Raw genomic sequence first — 19,002 nt, forward strand, 5'->3', positions numbered from 1 at the left:
CTGAAATGTGGATAGAGTGCTGGTGATCCCTGCTTCATCCATGGTACTCTAGCAGCCTTTCCAACAAGGAGTTCCAGAAAGGAATTAAGCCCCAGGGTCCTCGAGCATCCATTGGATATAATGCATTAAGTTCCCTCGTATGCATCTAGAATGGTACTGTGGCATCTGGAAGGGTTGTGGATCATGCTTGGGAGAATTGAGAAAGGCTATTGGGGGTATAGCCAGGTGAAAGCAATCTGGACCCCTGGATCACCATGTGGGGCAGAGAGCTTGTCTGTCTGGAATCTTCTGCCAGTTCTGGACTTTGTCACCTAATGACTGCAGCCTTGGGCTTCACTGTTACCGCGGCTTAGCTAATAAATGCTCAAGCCTATAACTAGGGTCTGAGATGAACTCTTCCCGATGAGCATTGTTGACTGGGAGTGGGGAAGGCTGGTGCTTATCAAATTTGAGTGCTATGCCTGGCAGGCAAAATAATACCTGTTACAAGCACTTACCTAGCAGCAGAGCAGAAAAAGCTAGGTTTGCCCTTTCAAAAGTCTGCAATTGGAGTGAAAGTCATCATTTTTTCCCTTTACCATTACCTTTCCAGCTCAGCACATTACACTCTTCTTTTACGCGATATGATTTTTTTTAATATAAACATTTCTTGGGGCACCAGGTTGGCTCACTCGGTTAAATGTCTGCCTTCGCCTCAGGTCATGATCCCAGGGTCCTGGGATCGAGCCCTGAGTCGGGCTCCCTGCTCCGTGGGGAGTCTGCTTCTCCCTCTCCCTCTGCCTGCTGCCCCCCCACTTGCGCTCTCTCTCTCTGTCAAATAAATAAAAATCATTAAAAAAAAGCCCCAAAACCCCATTTCTTGCTAGTCAGTGAAGATGACAATATGATTATCTAAGTCCCAGATCATCTCATGGGAAGATATTAACTCGCATTTATTTATTTCCTCTTAGATGGCAGTGTGCGTGTATAAACATTAAATTATATTTAGTAAATCATATTATCCAATATATTACGTTTTTTCAATTTGCTTTTTCTGTAGTTTGAGTTAAAGATTCCAGTGTGGTTTGCTAGTGTCATACATTTTCCTCTCCCTGGACACCACTGAAAATTGTTGTCTTGAACAGATCTCGTTGTCGGGAGGGACATGTGGGGAGCAGTCATCTGCTTGCTAGGCTTCCTTTATGTCATGCTTGTGTTTTGCTCTCCTCTGGAGACTTCTGCCGCTGGCTCTAGCACCTGTGCAGTGCGCAGCCTGAAACTCAAGCTAGGGTTTGTTTTCGTTTTCGTTTTGCAAAACCAGCTTGCAGAAAAGTGAGTGCCAAGACACTTACGAGAGATGGAGCTGCCTTTAATTCCAAGTGCATGGCCAAGCGTGGCCACCTCCACAAGTGGCCAGGGGCCTCATGCATGGGAAGCGAACATGGCCTGGGACACACATGGGAAACGGGAGGAAGGACTTTTCTTTAAGAGGCTATTTTGAGGGGGAGACTGGAATATAATTCTGAACATGGTACGACATTGTGCGTTTGTGCCCAAGCCTCTGGATGGAATTGTTTCATTTTCATCCTCCTTTTTGTTGCATAAATGATGTGCACATTGTAGAAAAATAAGGAAATTCAGAGAAACAAACCAATAAAATAAAATAAATAATTGAAAACCTTACTACCGGAGATGACCACTATATAAAATTTTGACTTTATGTCCTTTTAGAATGTTGCTTGTGCAAATACATATATATGAATGTTTGAAAGCAGTGTTCTGGTTTGTAACCTGCTTTCTCCACTCTCTTTCAAATAATGTAAGACTAATATATTTTAATAAATCCAAGAGGTCCATTTTTTAGAGTTGTCTTAAAGATATAGAAGCTGTGAACTGAGAGTACAGTTTCCATTCTGTCCTTGTGTTTCTTTTCTTTTCTTTTTTAAGATTTTATTTATTTATTTGAGAGAAAGAGAGAGCATGAATGGAGAGGCAGAGGGAGAGGGAGAAGCAGACTCCCCGCTGAGCAGGGAGCCCGCCTCAGGGGCTCCATCCCAGGACGCTGGGATTACCACCCAGGCCAAAGGCAGATGCTTAACCGACCGAGTCACCCAGGCACCCCAAGTCCTTGTGTTTCTTGATGGATAGCAATAGGAATCTAACACATGACCCACAGTTATACTCTGGAAAGCCCCTTCCTCTTTTATTTTATTTTGTTTCGTTTGCAGCCAGAGCTGCTGAAGGTACTTTCTGTGCCAAGCGCCCAATGTTGCCTTCATCCCCAGAGCTACTTTGTCCCATTCCCCTTTCCATTTTGTTATGTCAAGCCATTTGTTTTCTTGAGTTCTCCCCCTCATATTGCCTCTTCTGTCTGGTGCCCTTATTAATTCACTGCTCTCCAGAGTCTGCATGAGCAAAAGTGAGGGCCCTTGCCGGGGTGGCTAGGGTGCCCTACTGAGGCCCAGAGGAGGGAGGGCAAGGACACCGTCTCCTTAGTAAGTGGGGATGGGTAGAAAAGGAGAAAAAAAGGTAAATACCCAGGAATTAATAAAGCTATCACTGCAACATTAATGTATTGTAACAATTTTCCATGACACACAGTCAATGTACATTTATATTGTCACTTTTAATGACTGGATAGTACATCGTTCCACATATAGGTGTTGTCTATATATTTGTTCTATTCTCTATTTTTGAATATTTAATTTGTTTAAAACTTTTACTAAAAATATTTTATTTATTTATTTGAGAGAGAGTGAAAGCACAAGCGGGATGGGTTGGGGGGAGTGCCAGAGGGAGAGGGAGAAGCAGGCTCCGTACTGAGCAGGGAGCCCAATGTGGGGCTCGATCCCAGGACCCTGAGATCATGACCTGAGCTGAAAGCAGACACTTAATCAACTGAGCCACCCAGGCACCCCTCAAACTTATTCATTAATGTAAAAACTCTGCTATGAACATCCTTGTACATATATCTTGGAGTATTTTCCAAATTATTTACTCAGAACAAGTTCTATGAAATGAGAACGCTGAGTCTAAGCATATGCAATTAATGACAATTTCGCCTTATTGCCCTTCAGAGAGGTTTGCTGATTTATCTTTCATTAATGATGTACGAGATATTCCTGACCCCACAATTATGCCAGCAGAGTTTCTATCATTCTTTTTAAGTTTGCACATTCAGTGGGCATAAATGGCATCTTCTTTTTATTTCATTTATTTAATCACTAGCGAATTTGAATTTTTTTATCATTATTGACCACTCCATGTCCGATTTTTGGAATTATGAATTTATTTCCTATTGGGGCTGAATCATAACTTAACATTTGGCAATGTAGAATTAGGTTTTGGAGTTGGAAAATGTTTTCAAGATATGATTAGCCACAATCAATCACGGTGAAATTTCCCCAATTGTGATCTTTTCTTTGACTTCCTTTTCAATGATTCGTCTCTGTACCTCACAAAGGAAAACAAAACAAAACAAAAGCACCAGCAGAATGAAATAAATCTACCCACTAATTTTGATAAGTTAACCTTCTCCATAGGGTTTGTAATGGGACCATATTTGTCTGGTCATCTAAAGATCGAGGGCCTATTGTCACTAAGGAAAAGAGGTAATTTGATGGGTTAGCCAACCTGAAAGGTGGAAAGCTCACATGTCCCAGCCAAATTAGTAACAGCAGCACAGTACAGAGCCAGGTCCTGTGCAGTGGCAGGTAAGGAGAGTTGGTGTGAGGAAGGGTAAATGCATTTTCCAAAGCCCCAGAGGAAGGATGATGTCAGCTCTCAGGCCTGCACCAGTGTCCTCCTCATGAAAAAACAAAAACAAAACAAAACAAAATCTAAAGAGCAAAGAAGAAAGGACAGGATAGCTATGGTCGATAGAGGTGGCAGAACATGTTCAAATATTTCTTTCCAGCATAAATAAGAGGATGATTTACTGATAATGAGGAAAGTTATGCTTATGGCCAATGCGGTGATAGCCCAAAGAGATCGTGTTTTTAAAAATTCTGTGCTCTAGTTATTACATTTAGTGCCCTCTATTCTTTCCCTTGTCCATCTAAACCCAGTCATCCTAGGAGCTTGGTGTCATTTCACTCCCCTCTTCCTCCAAGAAGACCTCCAGGCAAGCCAGGCTCATAGGAGATTGCTTTAGTATTCAGAGCCTGTCCCACCCAGCTTAGCATTGGTTATCTTACTTCTTCTCCTGCCTTTTCTTTTTTTTTTTTTTTAAAGATTTTGTTTATTCATTTGAGAGAGAGAGAGAGAGAGAGCATGAGCTGAGGGGAGAGGCCGAGGAAAAGAGAGAAGCAGACTCCCTGCTGAGCAGGGACCCTGAGATCATGATCTGAGCCTAAGGCAGATGCTTAACAATCTGAGTTACCCAGGTGCCCCTTCTCCTGCTTTCCTAACATTTTTATATATTATTCTTATTCACGTCTTGTGATAGATTGTTAACTCCCCTATATCAACAGTTTTATCCCCAGCAAAACGCTGGGCACATAGTAGAGGTGATCGTAAGCATGAATTCTTTTCATTGATGATTGCTTACAATAGCTGCACAGAAAGATTCGACTAATGTTCATTGACTAACTATTAAGTGCTCCGTGCTTCCACATTAGAGATCTAATTTAAATCTTACCAGCCACCCTGCCCTGTAGGAGATACTGACCCATTTTTCAGATAAGAAAACTGAGGCCAAGGAGAGTTAAGCAATTTTGCAAGACTCCTCTGCTCGTTGGGCTGGGACTTGAATTCCAGTTTCCCAGCTTCAAAACTGGGGCTCTTTTCACAGTGTCCCCCTCCTGGGTTTCGCTCAACACAAGCTGATCGTAGGTGGGAGAGCTTTGCACACAGAACTGTCATCATTGACAAGCTTATTGAGGGACACTGAGAGAAGGAAATAATGATTATTTTTGTAGCTCTCACAAACCAAGCCCCGGGGTGCCTATGTTCTTGGGCAAGGACTGATTTTTAAAAGCAAATCACACAGCTTTAGAGAGGCAGCCTTGCCACTGAAGCCAAAATTGATGACTTTTGAGGAAGAAAACTAATGTACTTGTGGCTATCTTCTGCTGGCAAAATAGTCAAGTAGTACATTCAGAGGCTACAAATGCAAATTGTTTATGTTATAAAAAATGTAGTATTTAATGCATTAAGGGCTTTTTAGCATGTCTACAGAACTTGGCTATTTCTACAGGAAAATGTTAAATGTGGGAAGAATATAATGAGGTTCCCTAAACATTCTGCAGATGACATTAAGTACATTATTACTTCATTAAAAAAAGAAAAGAATCAATTTCATATAACAAAATAAATGGGGAGTGCCGCATATCGCTGTGTCTAGCCACTTTACTACTAAAGCAAATTCCACTGTAGGTTGAATCCAGCTTCATTAAGCTCTCATAAGGTCAAGTTGTCCCACTAATAGATCACCCACTGTACTAAGCATTTTTCTTCTGCTTTCTTCAAGAGCTCTTTGCTACTAAAAAAAAAAAATTCAAAACCAAACCAAACAAAAGCAGAACTGGGAGTAGTTTACAGATGTCCAATTTGCAAAGTATAATTTGAGGATGTGTTTGTTTCAAAATCTGTTCTTTAAGCCAGAGGAAATAGTTGAACTTTCCAGAAAGAATAAGTACTTACAAAAAAAAATTTTTTTAGAGGTGGATGGAATTGTTCATTTGGGTGAAAGAACTACAAAATTTGCTGAGTTTCATGATCTCATACGTCACAAGGGAATTGTGCCTAATTAGAAGAGTGCTTTTTAAAAAAAATTTTAAATGTTAAATTATGGTTAAATGCATGTAATGTTAACTGTGCCCTTTGAACTATTTTTCAGCGTAAAGTTCTGCGGTATTAAGCACATTCACATTGTTGTACAGCCATCAGCATCATCCAAACTCAGAACTTTTCAAATCATGTCCAACTGAAGTTTCTTTTTCATTAAACAATAATTGCCCATTCTCCCTTCCTCCCAGCCCAAGTAACCGGTAACTTCTGTTCTACTTTCTGTCTCTATGAATTTGATGACTTTAGTCACCTCGCATAAGTGGAATCATGCAACATTTGTTTTTTTGCTACTGGCTTATTTCACTTAGCATATGGTGTCTTCAAGGTTCACCCATGTCGTCGTGCACTGTTGAAATCTCCTTCCTTTTTAAGGTTGAATAATAAAGACTCCACTGTATGTACCGGCCACGTTTTGTTTATCCATTCATTTGTCAGTGGACATTTGATGGCTCCCACTCTTTGGATATTGTGAATTGTGCTGCTGTGAACACAGGTGTATGACTATCTGTTCGAAGCTGTTTTCATTTCTTTGGGATATGCACCTGGAGTGGGATTGCAGCATCCTGCGGTAATTCTGGTAAATTCTGGTAAAACATGACATGCTGTTTTTCACAGCAGCTACACCATTTTACATCACGATTAGCAGGGTACAGGGGCTTCAATTGCTCCACATCCTCGCCAACATTTGTTATTTTTGGTTTTTTGTTTGTTTTAATAATAGCCATCTTAATGGGTATGAGGGAAGAATGTTTTTAACACTAAACCTGTCTTTTACTGTTTTTGTTGCTGAAGTTCTTGAAATTCATTATCTTTACTTATTTGAATTCTGCCTATTTTTTTAGTGTAATTTTACTTCTTCTGGCAAATTATACATTTGATGGGTTATGTCTCTCTCATCAGTCTGTAAGCTCAAAAACATATAGACTATGTCTAGCAAGCTTTCAAGACATAAGAGGTACTCAATAAAATAAATATCTGCTGAGTTAATTAATTAAATTCCCAGGCCAGTATTTTTTCTACTTTTTTTCCATTCCATTCGGCAAGCTTCGTCAAACCCCTACCATGTCCTAGATCCTAGATTAACACTGTCTTGAGTGAGTATACCGCTAAATTTCTTGCTCACATGTTGTCGTTTTTAGACTGCCTATCTTCATTTAAGCCCTAACCTGTACCATCAAAACTAAAGGCGGTTTGGGAGAGTATATTTCCACTAAAGTCATTGATCCAATGACTATTGAAAATTGAACACGTGCAAAGAAATTTGCAATAGGTTTTGAGTAGGATGTGGTCTGTATGGTAATGGCCAGGATGGTTGAAAACACAGGGCTGTCAGTTCTTTCTGCCCAGTGTGCTCAGAAATCTCGATTCTCTGCTAATTAATATTTTACTCAGTTTTTAGGGCTAAAATAAATGTCACTTGCACAAAGAAACCTTCCCCATTTCCCTGAACTAGATTTCTTGTTATATTCATTCTCGGGACCCTGAACTGCTTTATAGCACTTATCATAATATTCATTAGTTACTGAATGATTGCCTTCCTACTAGATTCTCAGGCTGATGAGGGCAAGGCTATCTGTGCTTTATGCACCTGTTTCTCTAGGCCTAGCACAACACCTGGCCCCTGGGAGTCAGGAGACATTTGATGAATGAAAGAAAGAGTGTATATGGCATCCTTGCCCTGAGTGAGCCTGCAGTCCAATAGGAGAGGTTTTCGAGATGACTTAGCATTGCCAATATTCCTATTAACAAATTTCCGTGGACGAAAAGAGAAGAAAAAAGTAATTCTACCTGCAGAGGGGAGGAATTTGAAGCCCTCATGGCAAAAGTTTCTGAGCTGAGCTGTGCATGAGTTCATGTAAGGCACAGGTATGTACTGGGTGGGGAATGGGGAGATCTTGAAAGAACAGTGAGGTGCCCCAGAGTATGTTCTGGACGTCTCAGATGGACCAATCTGGCCACCATACAGGCATGGGGATCTAGGGACTCAGGACACACTGGCAGACATTTCTTCACTGGGCATAGATTTATCAAGTGTTCACCTTGTAGCAGGAAACCTTTGGTGCCAGGGCTTCTGCCAATATTCGTAATACAATTTTTGGTTGGGATAAAATCGGGATTTTTTTTCTGAAACCAACCAACCTCGACCTCGTTGAACTGCAAGCTGGAGGAGAGGAGCTGTGAGCTTCTCAGTGAATGTGAATTCGTCTCCGCTTAGCACCTGCCACAGACCCGGGCACCCAACAGGACTGCACAGTGGTCAATGAGCATGGGGGACTTTTCTAACTTAATATTTTAAAATTCACTTTTGCTGAAAGGACATTTTATTTTATTTATTTTTTTTTATTTTTTATTTTTTTTTCTCTTGTAGTTCTTATGTATTTCCATAGATATTGTAACATTTTTGTGACTGCTGTGAATTATATACAGCAGTCCAGTGTTTTTTTCTTACTACTTCTTATAGTTTTGGCATTTGAGTAAAATTTTTTTTTTATTAATAATGATTTTTTATTATATTATGTTAGTCACCATACAGTACATCCCCGGTTTTCGATGTAAGGCTCGATGATTCATTAGTTGTGTATAACACCCAATGCACCATGCAATATGTGCCCTCCTTACTACCCATCAATGTTTCATTCTTCTGATTACCCCCCTTTCTTTATCCCTTTCTTCCCCTACTGATCATTCTAGTTCTTATGTTCCATAGATGAGAGAAATCATATGATAGTTGTCTTTCTCTGCTTGACTTATTTCACTAAGCATTATCTGAAAGGACATTTTAAAAAGAGAGGGACACACACACATTTACCCATGACTCAAACATCCTAATTCATGGACTCTTTCCATCTTGCTATGTTCTCTATTGGTCTCTGCCATGTGCATGCACGGTTTTTATATTCTTGTGACCAATGCCTATACAGCTTAATAGTCTGCAGATAGAGCTCAGCGCTGTCTTAATTTTATAAGAAATCTAGAAAAGGCTTCTGGTTTCCTGTGCCTGGGAAAGATTCCATTGAATTGATGTGCCATAATTCCTTCGGCCACGGACTGGATGCTTTTGTTGTAAGTGCATCAGCTGGAGGAGGCAGACCCAGAGCCTCCCCTGGGTGGCCGTGGAAGCCAGTCTGAGAAACCGGGAGACGGGACCAAGGCTCCTGTATGTGCGGAGCTTGCTTATCCATCCCTCATATCTTATTGATCTTCTAACGCCTTCTAGGAGTTATAAGACCCTTTCTGTCTCAGGCTCCACCCTAAGAGAAGCTGACCTATCTGGTGGAGGAGATTAGCTCTGTTTTCCTGAGACATGTAGGGAAGGGGTACAACGCAGAGCGGGTGTTCTCAAGCTGGATGCATTTCCCAGTCCCTGGGGGGGAGGCTGTTATAATGCGCATTCCAGGGCCCCAGGAACTCTGACACCAGGTTAGGCATCTAGATTTATAAAAGCCCCTCAGTGATTCTTACACTCAGGTCTGAAAGCTACGGACGAAGGTAGAGAGACCTGGGCTCGAACCTGGCTCTGCTATTGACCAAATGTGTGACCTCGGGGTAACTCACCCATCAGCTCTCAGCCTCGGTTTCTCCTCTGTACATTGGGTTTTGGTGAGAAGGAAGTGATTGTGAGTCCTTGGCTTGTAACTTACCGCTATTTTAGCTTCGCAGAATGAGGTGAAATGTTTGTTATACGTTTCTCAGGCGTGATTCTGAGCTCTAACTGTTCACAGGGAGGGCAGAGGGAGACTGGGGAAACGCTCAGCCCCCTGGCTTCCCAGGCAGCCCGCCAGCCTGATCTTGCAGTACCAAATTTCCACCACTGGAGGTCCTTGGGAAGACTTTTCCACCGACGGCTCAGGGAGACGTGCTGGCGAAGGAGGGGACACACCCTGGCTACGGCAGGTCAGTGAAAGCCAGGGGAGATAGTGGGCTCAGCTACCACAGCCCATAGCCCTTCAGGAAACTCAGATCTATCCTCATAACCTTTCACCTATTGCTCTTGGTCTTTCAGTAGAATTAAAAATGAGAAGTCAAAACAGAAATGCCTTCACGTATTTTATTGCATACAGATAGATCAAATAATTTTTCTCTGTGATCCATCACCAGTACATTTGCTAAGGGGGGAGATATTTATTGGTTTCACAAAATGATAGATTTTTTCCAGACACACATGCTGATTTAGTTCCAACTGTGAGGCAGAATTTCTTAAAGACCCTATCTTTCATATACTTTGGAGCAAGGTATGCAGCTCATTAATTCTGAAGAAAGTGTCCTGACAGAATACGAGATAAATCAGAGTAATATTACATTCTTACTCTTTCTTGGCAAGAGCTGCAATAGTTTTAGAAATTACCTTAAAGAAATTGCAAAGCTGAGGTGAATTTTGCATTTTAGTTACAAAGGTAGTTTGTAGTGTTTGAACATGAAAATCAACAAAATGTAAAAGTTATCAGATCATATCTGCCAGATAGGAAAAATAATTTAGTGAATTGACTGCACACCATTTTTCTAATAGGATTGGAGAAATTTCCTCATAAATCCTTTTAGATTTCTAAGAGACAGTTATGGGCAGGTGTACGGTTCCATTAAAAATAGGGTGGAAGATTTCTATCTGGTAGAGCAGTAGAAGAACTGATGTCAATCCTCCTAAATTTGAGAGCTATTTTTTTAAAAAAAGATTTTATTTATTTATTTGAGAGAGAGAGAGAGCGTGAGTGAGAAAGCATAACCAGGGGGAGCAGCAGAGGCAGAAGCAGACTCCCTGCTAAACAGGGAGCCTGATGCAGGGCTCAATCTCAGGACCCTGAGATCATGATCTGAGCCTAAGGCAGATGCTTAATTGACTGGGCCACCCAGGCCCCCAATTTGAGAGTTATTTTAATAAACTTCTCCATCACAAAAATAACAACACCTGTGTTCTGCAGGCATTGACCGCATTTGCCACCTGGTGACTCTAAGGGAGATGCACAATGGGTAGAATGAATGACAGATGTGGAGGCCAGACTCGAGGGGCCAGTCAGTAGCCAGGGCTGGCCTTGGAGCTCAGCACTCAGGCTAAGCTTCCTTTCTTGGTTTGGAGGTTACTCTTTTGACTGCCCCGCCTGGCTGCCTCAAGCTTAGAAAGTTTTATCTCATCCTCATAGAAAATGTTCATTGTCGCATTTCTATAGTGCTTCAAAAGCTGCAAAAGAAGATAATCTTAACTATGATAGAGCGTTGAGTATAATGTGGCTTTGGGTGGGCAAGACTGTAAGCGTGGGGACTAAAGACCTAAAGACTACTTAGTTGTCCAGGTAAAAGAAGACCATTGCCTGACAAAGGCAGGGGAAATAGAGATGGAAGAAGGGGGTCAATTCAACTTCATATTGTCTGTGAAGTTGTGAGAAGGAATAAGGAGTGAAAGATGACCGCCATGTTTTTGGCTTGGGTAGCTGGGTCATGTTAACTGACCTTTGGAGAAGAAGAGGAAGGGCAAGTTTTGAGGAAGAGATTATTGATTTACATTTGGACATAATTTGTTTATCAATACCTATGATGTCTCAGATACGGATAACTAGGAGGCATTGGATAGATAAATTTGAAGGTCGGTATGGTAGACAAAATTCTCAAAGTAGTCCCAATGCCTCATGCCCTTGTATAAGCCTCTTCTTTCGAGTGTGTATATGTGGGATGACCTGTACCTTGCTTCTAACCAATAGAATCTGGCAAAAGTGATGGGACATTGCTTCCATGATTAGGTGGTGCAGGGATTTTATAGATGTAATTAAAACTTCTAATCAGTTGACTTTGAATTCATCAAAAGGGAAATTACCCTGGGTGGGCCTGACTTAATCAGGTGAGTTCTTTAAAGAAGGTTCTGGTCTTTTCTGAAAGAAGAGACTCAAAGTGAGATATTTTCTTGCTGGCACTGAAGAAGTGAGCTGTTGTGTCCTGAGAGGGCCTTTGAGGGCGATATGGCTGAAAATTGTAAGGGCTTCTAGGAGCTGAAAGTGACCTGTAGCTGACAGTCAGCAAGAAATCAGGGACCTAGGGCTACAACCGCAAGGAACTAAATCCTGTCAACAGCGATGTGGAGCTTGGAATGCGATGTTGAATTCCAGGAAGGAATGTAGGAGGGCAACATCGAGATTGTGGTTTTGTGAGACCCTGAGCAAAGCTCAGCCCTGACTGGACTGCAGAGCCAAGGACACTGTGAAGTAATAAATGTTGCTAAGTTTGTTGCAATCTGTTCACAGCAATAGAACACTACTGTAGTTAGCACTGGGCCTGGATATATAGCTTAGAGAGTCCATACCATAAAGAAATAGATGCCATCACTCTGGGAGAAACTGTAGTGTGAGAGAACCAGTGGGCCAACAAGAGAGCCTGGAGGAACACCTTCATTTTAGGAAAGAGAAGAGTAATCTGGAAGATGCCATCAGAACAGAATGAGGAGGACAAGGAGGAAATCAAGTCAGGAAAGCACAGGGAATAGAGGGCTTGGAGAAATGCCAAATAGTCAACCATGTTAAATGCAGCTGAGGGATCCAGAAGGGTGGAGACCAAAACATGGCCAGTGTGGAGATCATGGCGGACCCTCCCGAACCACTTTAGTCAGACACATTGGTGAAAATAGAGAGGGAGGTCAAATGCAGTGGGCTGAGGGAGGAAGGTGGGACAATTTTTCAAAAGATTCGGTGAAAAGGACACGCAACCTCTAGAAAGAATCAAGTAGAGTCATCTTTCTTTATTTCTTCCTCCTCCTCTATCTCCCCTTCCTCCTTCTCATTTTCCTCCTTATCCTTCTCCTCCTTCTTACTCTCTTCCTCCTCCTTCTCCAGAATAAGATGGAATTGAATACATTTGTGGGCTGAGGCAACAGATCCACCTGAGGGATCATAATCTATTTCATGATTCATTTAATATTTACAGCGTATGATGTGCTGGGCTACAATTACAAACAAGACCTGCTTCTTACTTTGAGGGGCCCTGTGGAAGGCAGAATAACTGCCCCCCAAAGATGTCCACAACCTCAGCCCCGATCTGTGAATCTGTTACCTCTTTCATGGCCAGATGTGATAGAGTTGAGGATCTTGCCACGGGGAGATTTTTCTGGGTTCTGTGGGTGGGCCCAGTTGAATCACAGGGGTCCCTACAAAGGGGAGTCAGGAGGGTCGGCATCAGAGGCAGACTGGAAGATGCTCTACTGTTGGCGGTGACGGAGGAAGGGCCACAAGCCAAGGAGCGCAGATGGCCTCTAGAAGCTGGCGAAGTGAGCAAAGAGACTCTCCCCTCGGGCCTCTGGAGGGAGCATGGCCCTGCTGACACCTTGATTTTGACCTACTGAAACCTGTTTCCCACTTCTGACCTCCAGAACTGTAAGGTGATGCATCTGTGTTATTGTAAGCCACTAAAGGTGTGGAAATTTGGTACAACAACAATAGGAAATGGGTACAGAAGCTAATGCAGAGATAGCCTCACAGTCCCCCTTCATGACGCTCTGGGTGGGTGTGCACAGAGCACTCTGGGGAGCCCACCCACGGGTCCTGACCACAACCAGGGACTGCCTAGTCTGTGGGGAGGGAGGCAGGGAGAGCTTTACAGAGGAGGTAATCATGTCTAACCAGCATTCGGATGGAAGAGTAGGAATTGGGCCGAAGGAGGTAGGCAGTGAGGCGGGGAGAGCATTTCAAAGAGACAGAGCACAGGCGCCTGGGTGGCTCAGTCGGTGAAGCATCTGTCTTCAGCTCAGGTCTTGATCCCAGGGTCCTGGCATTGAGTCCCACATCAGGCTCCCTGCTGAACAGGGAGTCTGTTTCTTTCTCTGCCTCACCCCCTCCCCTTGCTATGCTCTCTCCCGTGCTTTCTCTCAAATAAATTTAAAAAAATCTTTAAAAACAAACAAAGAGACAGAGCAGCAGGGAGAGAACCCATAATCAAGAGAGCATGACAAGCATTGCAAACTTCAGGAAGTGAAGGAGGCTGCCTCCAGCGTGCTCCGTGAGGCCTGGGGACCAAGGAGCTGAGGGCTGAGCAGGCGCCCCCATGTTGGCCAGGATTGTATCCTGCCGACAAGGAAGCATCCTCGGAGTCTTGCAAGGGGGGTAAACGGGACAATTCTGGATGGAGTGTGTGAATGACCTGGAAGGCGGGAAGCGGAAGACTGCTCACGTGGGGATTGCAGCAACCAGAGCTTGAGGCCGTGAGGGCTGAAAGAGAGTGGGTTATGGAAATGAGGAAAGGACAGAGCTGACTATGATTAAGGTGGCAGATGAGCGCGAGAAATAGAGCAAAGTCCCGGAGGAAGGAAGACGGACATGGAAAGCACAATCGACGGGCAGCGGGAGACTCTCAGAGATGGGCCAACATAGGTGGGAGAGGAAAACTTACAGGGGGGCGGGGCTGTGCTGGGCTTGCACTTGACTCCCCAGTTTCTGGGTGACACAGGCTATCCTTTGGCCATGTGGGGGGCCAGGGCGGGGGGAAGTAAAGCGTTTTAACCTCTGCTTGGAAAAATGAATAAGGATCTTACCAAGCCCGAGAATTTGGTTGCTGGCTTCTTCCAGGTCATCCTGAGCTTACAGTTTTCTCCCTGCTCCCTCCTTCTTCCCAGGGGACATTAATGTGTGGGAGTAGACTGCACATGTCCCCATCCCAGGGGCTTCTGGACCAATGAAAGGAGGCTCTTCCCTTGCGACTGGCTTCCTTGCCCTAGTTTGTTGGGTCAGTGTCAAAATGGGGGGTTAGTCCAGGCTTAGTTTAAGTTCCCCTTGGTCCTAAAAGTTTGCTTGCTTGGCTCCCACCTGCCCGCTCTGCTATCATTTTCTAAGCATTTCCTTTAGGGAGAATCTGATCTTTATTGCTGCTAATCCCTGAACAAGATTGGTTTGCCTTTCTAGCGCTCCCAGCAGCATGCAGAGCTGTAAACCCCCCTGCACCTAGCTTTCTGTATGTGGGAAGAAGAAAAGGGATTATAGCCACACAGGGCCCTTCACATGGACAGGGTAAACTGCTATTAGAGTCTTCGAAGTCAGGAGAGGGTCTTTCTCTAGCATCACCTATCAGTAGGTACACAGGGGTTAGGTGGGTGGGAATAATTGCCCCTCCCCACAAGGAGGTAAAAGCCAAGTTCAAGGGTATAAGTAATTTGTATATAGGCACTGCTCTTGGTGACAAAATTATTGGTGGGGTGTGACATTGGGTAAATTACCGTATTACTGTATTAGTCTGGAACAAAGTACCACGGACTGCATGGTACAAACCACAGAAATCTGTGTTCTCACAGGTCTGCAGTGTGGAAGGTCAAGATCAAGGTGTTGGCAGTTTTAGTTTCCTCTTATTTTTCTTAAATTTCATTTAACTCTAATTAAATTAATTAAAATTAAATATTATTATTATTATTTAGTTTTGCTTTTTTTTCTGGGGCTTCTGTTCTCCCTTGTAGATGGTCATCTTCTCCTGGTGATCTGGCATGATCTTCCCTCTGTTGATGTGCGTGCCTAGTATCTCTTCGTGTGTCCAGACTTCCTCCTCTCACAAGGACTTCATTCAGTTGGGTTAGGGCCCACCCGTACAAACTGATTGCACCTTAATTACCTCTTTGAGGTCCTTCTCCCCAAATACACTCACATGTTAAAGTACTGAGGGTTAAGGGCTTCAACATGTGAATTTTCAGGGGACCCAATGCAACCCATAACACTTTCCTCCCAAAGTTCCGTTTCTTTCCTCTCTTCTAAAAATAGAGATAACAGTTGTTCCTGCCTCCTATGGGTAGACTCGCGTATTAAGTGAAATGCTACATGAAAACAGTTTAATGTAGCACCTGACACTTAGTGCTCAGCCAATGTCTGCTACGCGACGCTGAGTCTGATGACCCCACCGCGCGTGGTGACGTTTACAAAGAGGGTGTAAGTACATTCTTTGACCTCAAAAAGTTGTTTCAAGTCTGTGTTCCTTTCACTCTACTAAAATTCTTAGCAGTACATCTGGGACACATAGGAAACTAGTAATACTAGTTACTTCTAGAGTGAGGAGTATGTGGTTAAGGTTTTAATGTTGTTGATACCATTTTTTGTTGTAAAAAAAAGTTTGAAAAACTTCAATGTGGACCTTTTATGTCATCAACTGCCTTAATAGCTTTTATCTCTAGACTGGTAGATTTAATTACATATAAACATTAAAAATAAAAAAACCTTTCTTTACAACTATATGCATGTTTATGTTTATTTTTAAGAGAAATCCTTCTCATTCCAATATTATAAGGATATGCTTCCATATCTCAGTATGTTCTTCCAAGAGTTTCATGTTTTCACGGTTAGATCTTTCACTCAACACGGATAAATTTTTGTACCTGGTATTCGATTGGGATTTAGTTTTTCCATTTTTCTTCCATATGGGAAGCTGGTGATCTCAACACTATTTATTGAACAGCTCATTCTTTCTCTGTGATGTATCAACGTTTCATATATATGTACTCAGACCTGTTTGGGGGCTTTGTAGGCTGTGCTGTTGATCTACCCCTGTGCCCCTCTCACGGTTTTAATTATTATCTTGTTTTAAGGAAGTCTTACTATCTAGTAGGGCAAGTCTTCTTGTTTTGCTTTAATCTTTGCAGAATGTACTAATCTATATGAATTTTAAAATCAGTTTCTGTAGTTGGTGATTTTTAATTTCATTGTACTAGAGTCAGAGGAAGTGTTCTAATGACGCCCTCATCCCCTTCCCCTTCCCACACATTTAGGCTCATGTAGACCTGTGGTCCCATCCCCAGAGGCTCTGATCTGATTGGTAAGGTGCGTGGCCTGAGACCCTTGAGCATGAAGTCTCTTCAGGTGACTCCCATGCCTCTGCAGTTCTGTCAAAGAGGGTTTGTGAGGGGTGAACTCTCCTGTTTGAATACCTCACCCTGCTTTTCCAGCCTGTCTGCCCCAATGAAATGCCCACCATCATAAATGGTTCCTTTGTAGCTGTCTGACTTGTTTCTCTCCTGTGGCTTAAATTTCATCTTTATTCTTGGTATTCTGCATTTTACTATATGGATTCTACATGTGCATTTTTGTTTTTCTAATGTATCCACCATGGTAGATGTCCCTCTCTCCTTATTCAGTTGTGGACAGCACTGAACCATTACCCCTTTAATTTAGCTCTTCTGCCCCTGCATCTTCTCAAACAGAACTCCTGTTAGATGCACGAGGAAGCCTGTTGCTCTTTCCTCTATGTCTTTTAGATTCTCATGCGTTTTATCTCCCTGTCCCTCTGTAGAGAATTCCAGATGAGTTGCTTCATACCATACCCCTTTTAACTTTAACTTTGTCCTGTCATGAGTTTATCCAGTTTGTTAAATTTTAAAAGGTTAATTTCCATGTCAAAGTATATTATTCTTTCCAGGGGCGATTGGCTAGTCCACCCAATTTTAGTTCATACTTTTGTGGTTTGGTTAAATGGATGTTATTTCTTCCTTTATCTCTTTGAGGCCTCTAACCATGCTTATGCTAACAGCATTTCAGATTAGTCTATTATTCCATTTTGTGGGAAACAGAGTTGCTTGCCAGACTTAGCAAAAACCAACAGGAAATAAAAAGGATGACTAGTTAAAATAGAATTTTAAATAAGCAATGAATAATTATTTTCAGGATAAGTGTATCCCATGCAATATCCGAGACATACGGATGCTAAAAGATTTTCATTGTCTTCCATTGTATCTGGCAATTCTAAGCCTATTCTGGCACCTTTGAGGCTGTGATCTGTAGTTTTAACAATATCCCCCGGTGATTGTGATGTGCACCAAACTTGGGCAGGACAGGTCTGCACCACACTATCTCCCTAGTTGGGAGGAGAGTCATTTCTTATTGCACTTTGTCAATATCTCTTGGTGCTAATTTTTCTTCACGTGATTTAAGATAATAGTTTGCTGTAGAAAAATAAGTAGTTTGTTTTCAAAATTTTCCCTTTGTTTTTTTTTCTCCCTGTCTGGCAGCCCTAAAAGTTGTGTCCGTCTGGTTTCCTGAAACCTCCCATCCAGAAGCAGCTCTCACCCTAGTGGTCTGACCTCCACGGCGATGTGGAGGATATTGCAGAGCTCGTCCTCAAGCCAGTGGACACTGTGACGCAGGACCAACCTTCAGCTGGAGTTTCATTGATAGCCGTGCCCATTTCTGGTCGATATATGGTTTCTTTCACTTTAACTGCACTTTAACTGTGATCACCAATAGTTTAAAACAAAGAGGGAAGGTTGTAGTGTTAACACCATTTTCATGAGAAGTCTTTATGGCTGTACTCTGATTCCTGTTTCTTTAATCAATGAATTAGTGGTGACCAAAAAGTACACTGAAGAATTCTGAAATACAGTTGCCCTCTGTGAATTAAACTAATGAAATCCACTGTGTGGATGGGTTTGGCCACTTATGGAAGAGGATAAGGGAGGGAGGAAAGGTGTGACTCAAGAGTTAGAGAACACCCCAAATCCAAGTAAGATGCTGGTTGAGATAAGCAGGGCTGAAATAAAATAAAAATAAAAACTGTGACTCAGGAAGCTTAGATCTAACTTTGCGACAATCCTCTGAAGGAACCCTGCAGCACTGAACTTGGAGTGGAGATCCCAGTGCTGTCAGAGACAGTGCCCTGAAGAGACCACATGGCTGCATGTCTGCTCAGTGGGCTCACCTTGCAATGACCATGAGTGCATTGAGCTACGAGGACATTGGTGAACTGGCCTTGAAGGTCATCCTTTGCTACAAGCTGACTTGCATTCCTCCAGAATCCACAGGTTGAAACCCTAGCTCTCAATATTTCAGAATGTAACTGTATTTGGAAATAACCCTGAAAGGGATAATTAAAGTACAGTGAGGTCATATGGATGGGCCCTAATCCAATCTTCTGACTCATGTCCTTATAAGAAGAGATGAGATTTGGACATGGACACACAGAGGGAGGACCATGTGAGGACACAGGGAGAAGGTGGCCATCTGCAAGCCAAAGAGAGAGGCATCAGAAGAAACCAACTCTGGGGACACCTTGATCTTGGACTGAACGGTGAGAAATAAACTTCCGTTGTTTAAGCCCCCCGGTCTGTGGTACCTTGTTGTGGCAGTTCCAGAAAATGAATATATCCATACAACTCTTTGCCCCCTGATTTTGGGCCACTGGGGTAGCTTTCTGGTTATAATTTGACTTCCCGTGCAGCTATTATTGTGGGGAAAGAACACACTCACCAGACATCACGAGAATCCTGGCCCACTTGTCAGCTCTATTTCCCACCATGAG

General features: G+C 42.7%; 1 long non-coding RNA gene across 1 annotated transcript; it reads left to right on the top strand.

Moving 5' to 3' along the window:
- Nucleotides 1–8,751: 8,751 nt before the first annotated feature.
- Nucleotides 8,752–18,800, top strand: LOC103677466. Its single transcript, XR_572412.1, has 2 exons — nt 8,752–9,663; nt 17,717–18,800. It is a non-coding gene; the product is annotated as an uncharacterized LOC103677466 (long non-coding RNA).
- The last annotated feature ends 202 nt before the right edge of the window (nt 18,801–19,002 follow it).

This window comes from Ursus maritimus, unplaced genomic scaffold, assembly GCF_017311325.1.
Source record: "Ursus maritimus isolate PB19 unplaced genomic scaffold, ASM1731132v1 scaffold_9, whole genome shotgun sequence".
Classification (NCBI taxonomy): Eukaryota; Metazoa; Chordata; class Mammalia; order Carnivora; family Ursidae; genus Ursus; species Ursus maritimus.